The sequence below is a fragment of the Lissotriton helveticus genome, chromosome 1_1 (genome assembly GCF_964261635.1).
Source record: "Lissotriton helveticus chromosome 1_1, aLisHel1.1, whole genome shotgun sequence".
Taxonomy (NCBI): Eukaryota; Metazoa; Chordata; class Amphibia; order Caudata; family Salamandridae; genus Lissotriton; species Lissotriton helveticus.
In genome coordinates, this window is record NC_136057.1 from 736,501,910 (window position 1) to 736,514,996 (window position 13,087).

The window sequence follows — 13,087 nt, forward strand, 5'->3', positions numbered from 1 at the left end:
AACCTTGTGCAACTCAAGTGGGTGACACGTGGTACTAGGCCCATGACGGCCATACAGCTCAGGGTGTGACCCCTCTGCGCAACTTTTCATGGACTCTTTATGATTCAGGCCCTTTGAGCGTCCGCCATCCAGTCACCACCGGCAATAAAGGATGTGATGTTTTCGATCCATTATATTTGCGTGGTCACATGGCCTGTGACACATGTGCCGGATGGGTGTGGTGTGTGTGCAAACCTGCCCTCAGGGAGTGGCCGTGACATGTTGACAACTAGACCACTGACCTGTACACCAACAGCGAGTACGCCTGCGACAGGTAGCTATGTGGGGCAGACGTCGGAACGTAATCGGAGTGGCGTGGTGTACGACGGAACAGGGCAGGGATATCCACAATGTTTATTGCACATCCAGTGGAGTTTAGCAGCTGGAGCGGTAGAGGGACAGGACAAGCACAATTCACAATATGGGCTCGTGGAGGGCGAACCCGAGTCCATCCGGGGATGACATGTACAGTGGAACTGGAATGGTACAGTCCTCAGTGAGGTCACAGTGTCATTGATCATTGAAGAGGATATGGCAGGCCATGTTGTGGACCAAGGTGGGTGCATCAGAGTGTAACGTGGGACAATGGAAGGTCGTAGGGCCATGTGTGGCACCAAGGATAAACAGGCCAGGTGGTGGAAATTAATGTTAGTGCTTTCTTCTGATCTCAAACGTCCACGTCCACGTCCTCGTCCTCGTATGTGTGCACTGCCCCACCTGTGGGTTTTTCTGTACCAGCTGCGGGACTGTGTGCCACTGAGACATGAGTGGACAAAGGTGGATTGTTTTCCGCACTGTGTGCCACTGACACATCAGTTGACGGTGATGGACTGACTTCCCCACTGTGTGCCACTGACACTTCAGGGGGCGCAGTGCATACGCCTGTCTCACTGTGAGGTGCTAACACACCAGGGGGCAGAGATTTGAAGGGTGTGGGGCAGCAGCATTTGTCTGCGCCATGCCTTGTGGCAGCAATGCCATGATGAGGATCTGAAGGGCATGGTAGATCCCAGCTACATTTCATGTTCAGTGGTGGGTGCCATCCTTTACGCCTCCATCCACAGCATGTCCTCCATGAGCCTCTGCATGTGTGGCAGGTTATGGCATTTCAAAAAACTTTGAAATTCATTGAAAACACATAGGTTTCAGATACTTTGTAGTTAGAAATTAGCATTTAAAAAACCTTAGAAAGTCACTGAAAAAACCATAAGTTTCAGACATGTTATCGTTAGTTGGACATTTCACTCGTACAAAACCATAGTAATTCCTCTGCTCTAGTTAGTTCAGCTAACTATAACTTGCGCGGCCGCAATGCACTGCTGATGACATCACATATTACTTCATTTATGACATGGTCAGTGACATCACTGATGATATCACTGATGGCATCTCAAATGACATCACTGATGACATCATCCATGTGAAAATCTGATGCACCTCCTCACACTTTAATATAACCTTTGATGCATCCACTCTAAAATATCATTTTTAAAACCATCGACATACCAATTCCTAGGTCTAGACACACATCCACTCATTCACCCATACAGTTCCTCATACATGCAGTCACTCATGAATACAACACTATCATATGCACTCATAAATCTGTACAGATACTCTCACACTGCCACTGACCCATGGAGTTAATCACACACCTAGTCTGTCATGCAAAGAATCAATCACTCTCCCATTTACTCACCTATATAGTTATACACACACCACCTTACGTTTTTATACAGATACTAATGCATACTTAGTCTCTTAGGTAATCACTGATACAAGTACACACTCATCCATACAGCCACTCTCACAATCACTGACTCATGTATAGTTTATCATATACTTCAACTCTTACATACACTGTATTTTATATATGTAGTTACTTGCTCATGTACCACTGAGACATCCATTCAGTTACCAACAGACTCATACACACACTCACCCACCCATACAGCTGTTTCCACGTGCACTTTTGAACCCATACACCCAGTGAATCAATCACTCACACATCTATGCACAGAGTCAGACACCTCTAACCCACCCACACACTCACTCAATCTCCCCTACAAACACTTAGGCAACCAATCAATAACCCATAGAGACACCTATGTAGCTACTGAGCAACCCATGCAGCAGATTACACAACAACAGACTGACTGATACACAGTTTAGTCACTAACCCATGCATTCAGTAAGACACATGTAATCACTCATTTATACAGTCAGTCACGTACCTACTAAATCCTTTATACAGACACTTATATACCCACTCATTCTTGAATACAGCTTGGCATATATATAAAACAAATTTAAACTTTACAGAAACACACAGTCAGTGGATGATGTCATGTCATCAGTGATCAAGCTGGGGCGAATCGTCGCCCCAACCAAATACACAGCCAAATCGCCATTTGGGCTGTAATTCAATCCTATCAAATTAATCCATATATTCCATTGAAATCCAATTTTATAAACATTTTATGCAACTTTTTCCATCGTCAACTTTTCCACACGTGGAGTGGATATGCCAATTTTCAAATTTTCTCATGTTTTGGCTGGGCCATCCGAACCTCTTAGTTGCACAAAACACGAAAGAAGCAATTTCGTCTGAGGCAGTGTTGTTTATTGTAAAACCCAATGCATTTCGAGCCACTGGGGCCCTTCGTCAGGGGTTGCTAAAATGACAAATAAAATGACCAATATTACCATAACACCTATACCAACATTAATACTGAAACTTTGATGTGTAATTCAATTTGAATAATCCGTGTGAATTAACATGATTTACACCGCTTCTCACATTGTCAATAAACATTATTACAATGGCTGGATTCTCAAACATTACCCAACTTTTATCTCACCCACCCACTTTACTACCTATGTCCATAGTCTGTCTAGTGGGTCAATCTCCTCATCCTAAATAATAAGTAATACATCAATTGGTGTTTTGAGATATGTCTAGGACCACTTTGTTTTTATGCTTATTCACACTCATAGCAACCCGTGTACAACTCACCTCCACCAAGCCTTCATTTAAACAGCTGCATTCACTCCTATTCCTATTCACTCTCGTCCAATTCCACTCATACACTAACAATCATACCCGACATACTGCATGCCTTTTCAAGTTGACCCTACCTCGCATGCCTAATCTCGCTTTCATATCATTCTCTCCTACTGCTAAATCCAATCGTAACAAATGCGCTTCCCCATCAACTATAAACACATTCCCTCTCCATTCTCTCCAATCACTACTCCACACCTTCATCATTGAAATGTACTCTTGCTCTTTTCCTGCGCTCTGACAACCATCCTCACCCAGCTGCATAATTAACATTACACTATCTTTTGCGATAAGTACGTTTTGGTGCAAGTTCCCACAACTGCATTGGATTGTGGGTAATGCAGTCCTTTTGACGGAAAAGTAGCTTCACATAATCTGTTTGGCAGGAAACAAAAAGCCAATAGACCAATGAGTAAGCAGTGTATGTGTTTAAATAAGGGGTGGAAAGAGGGAGGGTATTAGCTTCTGTTAGCCAAGCAATGAAGACGGTTGTTTTGTAAGGGAGTAACAGGTACGTGATGCAGATCAAAAGCTAGTGTAATGTTAATTATGCAGCTAGGTGAGGATAAAGGCTGTTGGGGAAGGCTGGCTGTGTTAGCGTGCGATTCATTGAAGGACACTCCACAGAGCTGGATAGAATACGCAGCTGTCCTGCCCCGGAACTTGCACCACCCCGGGACATTAAAGGGGGCCACGGAGCCACAGGAATGTTGGCCGTACAACGTGGAGCACCGACCGTGGATTGAGGGCGATTGCATTCCCTGGAGCCCATTCAGAGCTTTAATTTGGCAAACACTGCGAGTGCACCCATCATGGAAAGATTGTCGTGAACTCCAATTCCCAGAATGCAACGTGTCTTATTCAAAATAGCCCATGTGGGCTCATGATATCGCAGAAATGGGGAAGTGGGAGGATCCTTCGTGCATTCTCTGGCAGACAGCCTATGAAAAAGAGACTGTTTGAAACGCGTCGGCTATGTCAGAGGCCTTGAATTACAGTGATTACAGCAGCCCATACCAATAAAAGCTGTTGGGGAAGGCTGGCTGTGTTAGCGTGCGGTTCATTGAAGGACACCCCACAGAGCTGGATAGAATATGCGGCTGTGCTGCCGTGGAACCTGCACCACCCCGGGACATTAAAGGGGGCCATGGAGCCACAGGAATGTTGGCTGTACAACATGAAGCACAGACCGTGGATTGAGGGCGTTTGCATTCCCTGGAGCCCATTCAGAGCTTTAATTTGGCAAACACTGCGAGTGCACCCATCATGGAAAGATTGTCGTGAACTCCAATTCCCAGAATGCAACGTGTCTTATTCAAAATAGCCCATGTGGGCTCATGATATCGCAGAAATGGGGAAGTGGGAGGATCCTTCGTGCATTCTCTGGCAGACAGCCTATGAAAAAGAGACTGTTTGAAACGCGTCGGCTATGTCAGAGGCCTTGAATTACAGTGATTACAGCAGCCCATACCAATAAAAGCTGTTGGGGAAGGCTGGCTGTGTTAGCGTGCGGTTCATTGAAGGACACCCCACAGAGCTGGATTGAATATGCGGCTGTGCTGCCGTGGAACCTGCACCACCCCGGGACATTAAAGGGGGCCATGGAGCCACAGGAATGTTGGCCGTACAACGTGAAGCACAGACCGTGGATTGAGGGCGATTGCATTCCCTGAAGCCCATTCAGAGCTTTAATTTGGCAAACACTGCGAGTGCACCCATCATGGAAAGATTGTTGTGAACTCCAATTCCCAGAATGCAACGTGTCTTATTCAAAATAGCCCATGTGGGCTCATGATATCGCAGAAATGGGGAAGTGGGAGGATCCTTCGTGCATTCTCTGGCAGACAGCCTATGAAAAAGAGACTGTTTGAAACGCGTCGGCTATGTCAGAGGCCTTGAATTACAGTGATTGCAACCGCAAATACCAATAAAAGCTGTTAGGGAAGGCTGGCTGTGTTAGCGTGCGGTTGATTGAAGGACACCACACAGAGCTCGAGATATATATATATATATATATATATATATATATATATATATATATATATATTATTCCAAAACCTCCAAGCTTTAAAAGACGCACTCCGTGAGGAAGTAGTTTAACAAAACTTTATTAACATAGCAGCGGCATGACGAACTTGCAGTTTGTAGTCCCTGACGCGTTTCGGTGCACACCTGCACCTTATTCTTAGGGAAAGGCAAGTTGCAAAGTCTGGGCTGGACTGTCGATAATTTTCCCCTTCCAATGCGTGCACTCTCCAGTGAGTAGCATGCTGGGATCGGCAGTCCTCAATTACTTCCCTTCAATGGGTCCCCTGTACAGCTTTAAAATTTCGCCTTAATTTTCTGTACCTTTTACTTCTTGGCTCTCCAGTGAGCCCCAAGGTTGTGCTGCCACTGCCCAAATGTCAGGATTCCTCACGCCGGAACAGGCTGCCCTGATTTGCAGCCTCACAGAAAGCATCCCGGTGTCAGCAGCGGTGCGTCTTTCCACGGCCGGAGAAGCCGTGTCAAATACTATTCCAAAACCTCCAAGCTTTAAAAGACGCACTCCGTGAGGAAGTAGTTTAACAAAACTTTATTAACATAGCAGCGGCATGACGAACTTGCAGTTTGTAGTCCCTGACGCGTTTCGGTGCACACCTGCACCTTATTCTTAGGGAAAGGCAAGTTGCAAAGTCTGGGCTGGACTGTCGATAATTTTCCCCTTCCAATGCGTGCACTCTCCAGTGAGTAGCATGCTGGGATCGGCAGTCCTCAATTACTTCCCTTCAATGGGTCCCCTGTGCAGCTTTAAAATTTCGCCTTAATTTTCTGTACCTTTTACTTCTTGGCTCTCCAGTGAGCCCCAATGTTGTGCTGCCACTGCCCAAATGTCAGGATTCCTCACGCCGGAACAGGCTGCCCTGATTTGCAGCCTCACAGAAAGCATCCCGGTGTCAGCAGCGGTGCGTCTTTCCACGGTCGGGGAAAATTATCGACAGTCCAGCCCAGACTTTGCAACTTGCCTTTCCCTAAGAATAAGGTGCAGGTGTGCACCGAAACGCGTCAGGGACTACAAACTGCAAGTTCGTCATGCCGCTGCTATGTTAATAAAGTTTTGTTAAACTACTTCCTCACGGAGTGCGTCTTTTAAAGCTTGGAGGTTTTGGAATAATATATATATATATATATATATATATATATATTCACTGAAAAAACCATAGGTTATAGACCATATATCGTTAGGAATTAGCATTTAAAAAACCTTATTTTACTCACACAAAACCATTGAAATTCCATATATAGTTAGTTGCACTAACTATATATCGCGCACCCGCAATCCACTGCTGATGATGTCACATATTACATCATTCATGACATGGTCAGTGACATCATCAGCAGTGGATTGCGGGTGCGCGATATATAGTTAGTGCAACTAACTATATATGGAATTTCAATGGTTTTGTGTGAGTAAAATAAGGTTTTTTAAATGCTAATTCCTAACGATATATGGTCTATAACCTATGGTTTTTTCAGTGAATTTTCAAGGTTTTGTAAATGCTAATTCCTAACTATATATGGTCTATAACCTATGGTTTTTTCAGTGAATTTCAATGGTTTTTTAATAGCAAATATCATAAGCTGTCGAATGTCAAGTACGTGGTAAGTAAAAACATTTTCGTGTTTATGCACACTGATCTGCTTTGAATGCTGGCCCCCCCCCCCCTCATTTCTATTAGGAGTACTCTCTCTTTGCAGATAGTGAAGGGTAGTTAACGCAGGCCTTTGCCCCCGTTGTAATCCGTCGTGCCTGCTTCTCTCTCCATTTGATTGATTGTTCTCTTTGGTTCATTCTCTATTTACAAACAAGCACAGAGTCGCAATACTCTGTTTAGTCTTTGCAGATAGCGAAAAATCGTGTAAAAAAACAAAAGGAATCGAGCAAAATCAGTAGGCCACTAATGGGATCTCTTTTTGACCTCGCTAAAATAGAAACATTAAGAACAACCCCTCATGACAAATACGAAACTAGTGAGATGAACTGAACTCCACACCATGATGGCTGCAATACAGCTCGGCTCCGCCACCCACCCCGCCCAAAATAACGATAAAGAGCGGCTGCCATGATTGCTCGCGGAATGGCCACGACGGAGCTACGAAATGGTGGTGCTCTCATGCTAACGCCAGCTTCAGTCTGAAACATCCAGAAACACTGTAGACTACCAATTCGATCAGTTCCGGTAGCGCCCCAATGTAACCCGGTAGAGAAGAACTAGCCCTCCCCTCTTTGACTGATGGTTCTTGTTGCCTGTCCCTTCTGTTGTCATTTAACAGAACTATTTAGCCTGCTGAAAGGGGTTGTGTTCCGACCGCTGGTTGGTGGAGACATTTTGACTATATTCTGGACCTGCGTTGTCGCGTAATGCGTCATATGACGCGCCGCGTTAGCGCATCCGGAAGTCATCCGGGGCGCGACGCGCAGCGCGTAACGTAAGCATAACAGGTCATGTGACTTGTTAATAAAACTTTTCATTGGTTCATTTTACTTTTCTTATTCTAATGATGAAAGGCTTGGTCATATGACCTAAAAATTACGCTTTTTATTACTTCCGAACATTATTTTTTCTTAAATATATGTTATAATGTTCCAGGCTAATGTACTTTCCCGGAAAATTTACAACTGTCCTGCAAGTAAAATATATTCTTTTTTCGAGAAAAAGGGCGTTTCTTCGTCCCATGACGGAGCCGTTGAGCAAAAGAGGGTCGACCTGCTGTCTTAGTCGCCGATACGCCTGAATATGAGATTCTTATCGATCACTTTATGTTGCAGGAGTAGAAAACACAACAGCCCTTGACCATTTATCTTTACTGCGTTCCTGCGTATTATACCTTTTACCCTTCATGTAATTGGTCTGCTTTATTTCACTTGCCTTTTAATGATTCTAAAACAGTGACTATTATTAAAAACTTTACCAATGTATATACTACTACCATGTTTTCTTTTAAAAACCTTTATTGTGAAAATTTCATTATACAAATACGAGCCTATAACCACGTGGGCCGGCCACGGAGCAAACTGTAATCGTATATGATGAGTAGACATTTACACTGTAGAGGAACGTAACGGGCGGGCCATTAGGTTGCAAGAACTAAGGTGTCTAACAGTTGCGGAATCGGTGGACGTACATTTTATAATTAAAATACGACAGGGCCAGTTACAATAAAATTATCTAGATATACATTTGCGGGCAAGTACCATGCGCGACGTTAATTCGAACTTTCAATAGTACAGTAATCAATAACACATCAGAACTTAATATCAATAGGGATGTCGAAATACTCAATCAATTCTCGTCCCCGCCCGCCATGTGCTTCAAAACTGCATACGTATCTCGTGATTTCAAGGTTCTGCAACCAGTACACAACAAGGAGTTACGAGTCCCATTTATTCCGGCGCCATTTTGGGCGAGGACAGGCAGGTCCAGGATATAGTCAAAATGTCTGTACCAACCATCGACTATGATGATGTTCATATGCTGTATTTATAGAGTAACACTCATCTGTCCACATGAAATTAATTTGCCACAATCTAAACATGTCATTTTAATCTTTCCAAAGTTCTTCTAAATATTTGGGACCGTTTCCCTTGCCTCTGATGCTGTCAGTGCCACTTCTTTGATGAATGTACTAGCAGGTCGGGGTTCTCCTCCAAATCTCTCTTTTATGCAGCACTATAATTAATTGGTGCCACCTCTCCATATGACGATGCATGGTATAGTTACCATAACTATATTTTTTTTCGGTTCCTCTGGAGAGTACATCGTGGCAGATGAAGCGTATAACGTACCGGGCATTTACCTTTTTTTGCATGTAGAGGAAAGGAAAAAAAAATCGAGCGTCCGAGTTCTAAGGTGTCCCAGGGCCATTTTAGTGGACCAGGCCCAAATCCAAAGAACAGGCCGCCATTTTGAGAGTCCTGTTGCAGCCGCCTGTCGCTGTAGCCATCCGGATCTTGGAATCTCAGCGCCTTGTGGTGTCTTCTATTCAGAAAATATTGTTGCGCTGCCTTTGGCCCCATTCGCACATCGGTCCGCTACTGACGCCATCTCACAGGCTAATGGGGCGCCCCACGCCGAGTTTCAGCATTGTAGGATGGCCACACCAGTACAGCAACTTGCTAGACACCACCTCGGTGCCATCCGGATCTTGGCGCGTTGTGCTGCCTTCGGCCTATTCGCACATCGGTCCGCTACTGACGCGAACTCACAGGCCAACGGGGCGCCCCACGCCGACTTTCAGCATTGTAGGATGGCCACACCAGTGCTGCAACTTGCTGGACACCACCTCGGTGCCATCCGGATCTTGGCGCGTTGTGTTGCCTTCGGCCTATTCGCACATCGGTCCGCTACTGACGCCGCCTCACGTGCCAACGGATTTTCTACGCTTTTTATACCCTATGCCGCATAACAGGTCATGTGACTTGTTTATAAAACTTTTCATTGGTTCATTTTACTTTTGGTTTCCTAATGATGGAAGGCTTGATCATATGACCTAAAAATAACACTTTTCATTGGATGAAAACTTTTTTTTTTCCCAAACGATGAAAGCCCCACCTTGTTTCTGGATGTTTCACACTGAAGCTGGCGTCACCATGAAAGCACCACCATCTCGTGGCTCCGTCGTGGTCATTCCGCGAGCAATCATGGCAGCCGCTCCCCACCAGAAGCCTGCAGGAGTCGGGGGCCCCCAAAACTTTTGTTGAATCCTCAAGGCGGAGGGGACGCTTTCGAGAATGGGGTCCAAGACCTAGTAGACAAGCGTCCGATTTGCAAGGTGTCCCAGGGCCATTTCAGTGGACCAGGCCCAAAAAGAAAAGAGCCTGCCGCCATTTTGAGAGTCCTGTGGCAGCCGCCTATCGCTGCACCGCAAGAGTGGGCGCAACTCAGCTGAATTGCGGCTTTTGTCACAGTGGACCAAAAGCGGACGGAATGGCAACTGAAACGGTAAAGGGGCGCCCCACTACAACAGACGAGACTCCACCTGGAGAGGCCCGTTCACGCCGCCTCCCCCCCCCCCCCGGGGCGCCCCACGCCATTCTTCGGAGCAGCATTGTAGGATACCAAAACCAGTGCGGCAACTTACTGGACATCACCTTGGTGCCATCGTTCTGTTGCCTTGGAACTATTCGCACAACAGTTTGCTACTGATGACCCACCCCCCGCGACGCCCCACGCCGGATGCCGAAATCAGTGCGGCACCCAGGCAACATCACCTGGGTGCCGTCCAGAAATCTGGACGTTGTGCTGCGTTGGGACTATTCGCACAGCCGACCGCTACTTCGTTGTTTTTCCCTAAAAATGTTTATATGTTTTTACTGTTTTTGTTTTGTTGTATATATTTATAAGTTATTAAAGTTTTATAATCTTACTACTTTGTTGGAGTGCTATATATTTTTAATGTGACACATAATTGTAAAAACTTTGATGTACAAAGAGTCATCCCTGGAATCTTCCGCTTCAGGCTCGGTCCCCTCCCCAATCACAATACAGGATGGTTTTCAGATAGTAGGAACGCGTGTGCTGTGACGGATCTCATCGAGTGTGGGCCTTGATCTACTATAACTCCTTTGAAGAGGGGTGATTCTTTACAGCTGGGGCCATAAACTACATCTGCAGGGCTAGCTGATAGCCTAGGACCGGCCTGGACAATTGGACACAGAGGAAAAGGAGTGTCAGAGGGTGCGGTAGTGAATAGGGCGAAAGGGAGGTGTCGGGCGGGCACAGGGTGTGATTCTCAGGGAAGAGCAGCGCAGATGGGGGGAGGTTTATTACCCATGCATAAGACAGAGAACGAGGGTGACCAGTGCCTGGGGGAGATGCTTGCGAGGGTGGGGAGCCATGCTAAGGATCGACAGCGTGCAGAGAGTGGGTCTGGTCAAGTCATCTAAAATGGCTGCCGTGCACAACAAAAGTGTGGCATTTGAAAAAAGGCAAGATGGCGCAGACAATGTTTTTCAACACTTCCTGATTTCCTTCGAATCGAAAGTTAACAGACGTTGGGGCATATTACCAAAGTTAAGCGATATTTATCCCTAACGATGCTTAGCAACAAATTTTTTACCGCTAAGCATCGTCAGAAATTATCGCAGATAAACCTTGCTATTATCAAGGTTTATCGCAAATGCCATAAAAAACTACCGCAATGCATTAATATCGCTGAAAACTCACCGATATTCATGCATTACCGAGCTAATGCTCTTAGCCATGTTATCCACCTCCCATTGGATAACATGGCTAAGAACTGCTCAGGGCAGGTGGTAGCTTTTGGAGATATTCGCGCTTAGCGCGAATATCTCCAAAAGTTGGTAATAGGAGATAGCGATGTTAGCGACTGTTTCCAGTCGCTAACATCTTGGCATGCCCACTTTGCATGTCATTAGTGATAAATATCACTGACATGCAAAGTGGGGCCCAAGATGGTCACTATCTCCTACTAGCGGTCGCTAACTGGTGTTAGCAACAGCTAGGTAATACAGAGATAATTTTATCTCCGCGAAGCGGAGCGCTGTTACAGATATATATCTTTTTTTGAACGTTAATTTCTCAAAATCCACTGAAGCACATATATTGAGACCTAGCAAAGGCACATCGAGCTACCAGTCCCTACAATTTTGCCAAGTTTCGTGCAAATCCATTCAGCCGTTCGATTATTATTATTGTTTTTTTTTTTGCCCCGCGGGGCCCTTTTAAATCCTCCACATCAAACCTAGGGGGTCAGGGAGGATCTACTATGCCCCCTTATGGTCATTTGCCCCTTCGCTTTGGCCTCCTCTTGTCTCTCGATCCTACCGAGAGACAAGATGGCGGCCGCTACGGACTGTTTGGAATGTTTACAGACGCCGGAGAACCAATCAGCTTCGCAAAGCTCCGTTACGCGAAAAGTACGCGAAGCAGAGCGCTGTTACAGATATATATCTTTTTTTGAACGTTAATTTCTCAAAATCCACTGGAGCACATATATTGAGACCTAGCAAAGGCACATCGGGCTACCAGTCCCTACAATTTTGCCAAGTTTCGTGCAAATCCATTCAGCCGTTCGGGCTAAAAGTGAGGCCAACCGCCCTATGGAAAACTCAATGTTAAAAACACGTTTTGGGACCCCCCTTTTTTCTCGGCCCCCCCTTGACGAACCCCCCCAAATTTTCAGGGGCTGCTCAGAAACCAAATGTTCCATTTTCCTGAAAATTTCAGCCAATTCCGTCCACAAACGCCAAAGTTATTAGACATAGAATTTTCAAAAATCCCATAGAGAAAAAATCCTAACTATATATACCTACTGGCGACCGCCAGTAGGTAATATATATATATATATATATATATATATATATAAAATCTATTAAATCAATTTAAAATTGCCTCCAAAACGGCTACGTACCTACTACAGTCATCTGCTTGTGTTTGACTGGGACCTAGGCACGATTTAAGACCGACTGCAAATCGGATGCAGAAGCCAGGTTCGACCTGCTTGGACCCAGTCACTTATTGTCTATTGTAGTTTAGCTTGTAGGTTCCTCCACGCTTTGGCTTGGTGCATAAGAAATAAGGAACTAACACCAGCGCACAATGTGCACTGTATGTAGGAGATAGTAGCCTCACTTCATCGCATTCCTTAATTAGAGGCTGTGGTTGCAGGTTGGGCCCATACCCACTCATTTTGGGGTCTTAATCTTGTATTCCCCCCTGAAACCTTCACCCATAAAAAGAGATGGAAAAACACAAAAGTGGAACAAAGAGAAGGAAAAAGACAGAAAAATAGTGAAGTCAGAAAGGAGGGATGAAAAAGAACCTGTAAGAGTGAGATAAATGGGCAAGGGAAAACTGTTGATGGAAGAAAGAGGTAGGAGGTGGCATTGGTAATCAGCACCCCCTATAGTCTGCGGGTTTCGGACGAAATGTTGGGTCCCAGCAGTTTTCATTTTTGCAAATTATATACTACTTTATTGCC

General features: G+C 45.2%; 1 protein-coding gene across 3 annotated transcripts in view; it reads left to right on the forward strand.

Annotated features, from left to right (window-relative positions):
- LOC144816539 (uncharacterized) overlaps window positions 1–13,087 on the forward strand; it is a 1,138,385-nt gene that overhangs the window by 453,472 nt on the left and 671,826 nt on the right. The gene's annotated exons all lie outside the window — the stretch shown is intronic.